Below are 5000 nucleotides of genomic sequence, written 5' to 3'. Positions count from 1 at the left end.
ATTACAATAATTACCTGAGCACCTCACAGCACCTTCACCCTCTCTTTTGTAGGGATGCTTGCTTCTACTAACATATTCCATTTATTAATTTGCCTTTCTACATAAGACATTGCATGTGTACGTTTTCCTTTATTATTTGAACTCATGTCTGACATTAACATTAACTTTTCTAAAATTATCATCTTCATCAATATACTTTTACAATTTTTCCTAATTTCCAATCATTTCTAGGCAAATTATTATCTCTCACAATCACTATATCATTATCTAGCATATTTTTGCATGGTTTTATCCATTTGTCTTACTTGCAATGTATTAAGTACTCTCTATTCCATTTAGACAAAAACATTTGCCAAATATTGAACCCTTCTCCATCATTTCCTTAAGTACATATCAAGACTTTCATAACTTCTTGGAAGAGGCATCAGAATTCTGAATTTTAATGTACAACTCATGTTTCACGTTCATGGATCCAGATGTCCAGGAGAGTTTGAATGTGTCATATGTCACGAGGACGACTATTTACATTACACTGTCTCAACCATAAAAGTCCTTACAGATTCATTAACTGAGAACCATGATGATTTAATAGCAATGAGTATATTCCTGACAGCATGGCTCTGACATTCCCAAACTCAGCAGAAGGTCCATTAAGCTTAAATTCAAAGCCAATTGCAATCATTCAATGTTATGTCCCTACTCTGATGTAATACCATCTTATGATAGTGGCAAATGATTAAGTCAGTGTCATGAGATTTCTTTGGTAAAATGACTGGGTGTTTCATATGCTAATCTGTATTTGCTCTTCTAAACCACCCACCTACTCTTATAATCCCATTGTCATCTATAAATGAATCAAGCTTGTACAACTAATTCTCTTTCTTTAAGTTTTTCTTGTATTATCAAGATCACTGTTTACATTGCTTGTTCACTAATGCTTTTCACTCTTCAGAAAACAATTTGGCTTGTAGCCATTTGATTATTTCAAGTTCAGCTTCATTTATTTCTGCAGCATCCATTGGAATATATACAGATTTTCTACTTCTCCCTTTAGCTTCATAATCATTTGATTGTCCATTGCCCCTGAATTTCTTCTGAAGTCTTAGGCATACTGCTACAGCTTCTTCGCTTCTGGTTCCTCTTCATCTACACTGTAGTCTTCAACTCTATTTTGTGTATGATCAACATTCTGCCACAGAAACTGTGGACCTTTCCACCATATGGAATTCTCAGTCACAGACTTGACAGACATACATTGTGATGTATAGTCAGCTGGATTGTTGTCTGTTCCAACATACCTCCACTGTGACAATGATGTTTGGACCCTGATTTGTTGTGCTCTATTATCTACAAACACATGAAACCTCTTAGCTTCATTGTGGATATATCCAGGCAATACATTGCTGTCAGTCCAAAGCACTTCATTCACATTCATAATTTAGCTGCTTTCAGAGTATTGTGAATTCAAACTGATATAACAGCAGCTGCAAGCTCTAATCTTGGAATAGTTAGTGCACAATGAATCCCACCCTTCCTCATTTATCACCTTTATATAAGAATATTGGTTACAACCACCTGAGAGAAATGGTGAAATTCAACCTGCTTTACCTCACCAAATAATTCAGGCTTATAACATCTCAGTATATCTACACTTTGCAGTAATAGTAATTCCATTTTACACTGCTCCTACCGTTATATTTTCTGATACTGCATTATTTACTTGTCTACTCCATCTTTACATTAATCTTGGAGTATTCTTTTACTGCTTAAGATAAATAGAGATACCAGGCCTAACTTAAATGGAACTAGTAGATAATTAAGCTCTTTTTGTTCCGGGTTTCTGCTTAAATCAATCTTAAATTTGAAATCATCACAGTCTATGCACCATTCTTCTTCTAGAATTCTTTCAATAGGCAGTTAATTCTTAGTGTGATTTAATGTTTTGATACTGCTTGCCATATCATTTGGAATGATTGATGCAAAACTTGTTAAACTTTAATCAACCTTTTATGCACACTTCTTTACTTTTATCAATAAGTTGGATGGTTTCTGGAACCGTAGAAACTGATTTTAAATCATCAACATAAACATCTTGTTTGAGAGATTAGCTGCTTCAGAACCAAATTATCATTATCTTTTTCTCTAAAGTGAAGTTAGCAACAACTGCAGACAAAGTTGCACCAAACAGATGCACAGTCATTCTATAATGAATCACTTCTTTTTCCAAATCTCCATTTTTCCACGATGAGAATCACAGCAGATCCCTAAACTCAGGAGTTACATAATACATTGCTGAAATATCACATATAACTGCTACCTCTTCTTGGCAAAATCATAACAGTACTCCTGTGTGGCTATTAGCAAGTCTGGTCCTTGTAATAGGTGACTATTTAGCAAATGTTTTTTGTAGTCTGCACCACAAAAATACTGCTGTGATTTTTGCAGGTTTCTTTGGATGATAAACTCCATGATGTGGAATGTACCAAACAAGTCCATCTTGCCATGCAAATTATTTCTTTGGAACATTCTCTGCACAACCTTGTGTTATCACATCTTGCACAAACTTCATGAAATCTTGATAATTCTTGTCAATTTTGAGCTTTCTCTTCAATTTATTCTGTCTGAAAACGGCTAAGTCTTTGTTGTTCTCAAACCCAACATTTTCATTTTTTAAAGGAAGTGGCATTTCATAATGGTCTTTTTCTTGCTTATATTCTTCTCTTTCCAATTTTGCCATAAATAATTTGCTTTCATAAGACATAGTATCATCTTCAGTTTGTCTACCATCCAAATCTTGCTCAAAAAAAATTTCTACTTGCTAAGAGTTAACATCTTTCTGTACTTTATTTAGAATTATGTGGAAATTAACTGCCTTCTCATTATTAACAATGTACATATACATATTCATCTGCCGTAATATCACCTTCAAGCTTTCCAATGATACCCCATCCCAAGTCAGTCCTTATTGTAAAAGGCTCATCATTTCCTGAGATAATTTCTATAAGATTTAGTGCCTTGGTACAATTGAGTCCTATAACACCAACTTCAATCAGAGTCATATGGCATTAATTTGTCAGCAATTTTCTGCAAATGTGGCCAGTTCTGGGCAGTTTCTGGTCATGGAATTTGACCTCATCTGGCTGGTATACTTTCTCTAGAATATACAGGAGGTAATGTTATTTCCTTTTGGTAATAGATTCCCTGAACCACAAGTCCATTTGTTTTAGTGCAAAGTACATTACTTTCAGCCATTACAGTACTTATTTGCAAATTAATGTGTAGTACTGTTACTTGATATATTTCTAGAGTACTATTTACAAAACAAGCACCAGACTGATCATCCATTAAATCATATACCAAGACTTTCTTTGCTTTATCGATATTCTTTTGTAACCACACTGGCACTATCTTGCTGTGTGTATCACCTATCATAGACTTAGTGATGCTAATCCTGACTGATAAATATTTATCTTCATTTGCATCTTTCTTAGACTCCTCAGATTTAACATCCCGTCTCTCCTCCTTTACTTTCTCTAATATAACATCATGAAGGCATCTGTCACAAATGGCACAACTTTTCCTTTTTCTACAATATTTCATTACATGTCCTCACTTCAAGCAACTACAGAAGTATTTTTTTCACACATAGTCCATTTTTTAATTGTTTTCCAGTTCCTATTTTTTCTTTTACAATTATCCAATTCATTTTATTCCTTACAGTAAATACAATGTAATTTTCTGGTACTCTGTTTCCTATCATCATTATGAGACTTCTCTTCTTGTAGTTCATTCTCCTTGGCATCAGTTGCATTAACCACAAACCAAAAAAGTTTTATTAGCTTCTATCTTACCATCCCTGTTTCCTTTAGATACAGTTGGGCCTTTACTATGACTCTAACATTACTGCAGTGTAAAAAAATATTGGATTACAACCTTCCTTTACCTCCTTTTCTATAAACTGACAAAAGAGACTAAATTGTGGATATCCTGCTTCTTCTGACCACCTTTCATGTACTATATTGTTTCATCTATCCATCAAAACTGGAGGTAACTTTTGCAGGACAAGGCTGTCCTCCTGTGGGTCATTTAAAATATGTAAGTATATTGTTGTAGTCTTTATAGCATCACAAATTTTAGGAAGTCTGATCATTCCTGTAAAGTTAGACCATCATTAATAGCAATCTCTGGCCACTCTTAATTTCTTCCTGAAAACAATGGCTGCTATAAATTCATTACCATTTCTATCAAGATACTCTTAGCTCTTTGATATGCTGCTTCTGCATGGACTCATAAATGACCTTTAACTGCAGTCTTAGCCTTCCCATCAATGTATTTTCCTAGATAGAACAACTCTTCTGCAGGATATGAAACTCTTTGATTCGATGAAAATTTCTGAGATATGAATCCATGTAAAACTAATAAAGCCCCTTTGAATACCTCAGGCTCTGGATGCAGCAAATCTCTTTCGTCTTTCATTGAATTTACCAAAGTCTATAGTAAGGTCTTATCTGAGTGACTTAACATAGCTTGCCCACCTGCTGGATCCTGGTGTCTGTCGGGTTGATTGTACCTGCACTGGAGCTTGCCAAAAAGCTGGTTGTCGTTGCATCTCTGCGGTTGATGAACTCTTTAACTTCAGATTAGCCTGTAAAATGGTTTGTTCCAAATTAGAAACTTCTTGCATATATATCATTCAAGCCTATGGAGGACAAATCAATGCTGACAATGTGTGGATTTACATGTTTACTTTTAAAGTTTTCATTTATAACATCTACTTTCATTTCTGTTTAAAACTTTTGATCACCAAGCTCACAAATGTCTTTCATTTCTGCTTGTGTGGCAATCATTGTCTTTTTTCTAAAAGCCTTCTTTTGAGTTCATTTTCTTGCAGTCTTACTTCCTCTTGAAACTGTTGCTCTACCTTTAACCTTGAAACTGTTGCTCTACCTTTAACCTAGTCCATTTTGCTGCTAAGTGTTCACATTTACTTGAACTGGCAG

At 34.7% G+C, this 5000-nt stretch overlaps 1 long non-coding RNA gene across 3 annotated transcripts in view; it reads right to left on the bottom strand.

The window, feature by feature from the left end:
- Positions 1–3581: 3581 nt before the first annotated feature.
- LOC125032618 overlaps positions 3582–5000 on the bottom strand; it is a 2504-nt gene continuing 1085 nt past the window's right edge. For 2 of the 3 annotated variants that reach the window (XR_007115552.1, XR_007115553.1), the window contains exon 3: positions 3582–4645. This is a non-coding gene — a long non-coding RNA (uncharacterized LOC125032618). The remainder of the gene's footprint in view (positions 4646–5000) is intronic. The other variant, XR_007115554.1, reaches the window with a different exon arrangement.

The sequence above is a fragment of the Penaeus chinensis genome, chromosome 14 (assembly GCF_019202785.1).
Source record: "Penaeus chinensis breed Huanghai No. 1 chromosome 14, ASM1920278v2, whole genome shotgun sequence".
Classification (NCBI taxonomy): domain Eukaryota; kingdom Metazoa; phylum Arthropoda; class Malacostraca; order Decapoda; family Penaeidae; genus Penaeus; species Penaeus chinensis.
This window is presented reverse-complemented; position numbering and strand designations above follow the sequence as displayed.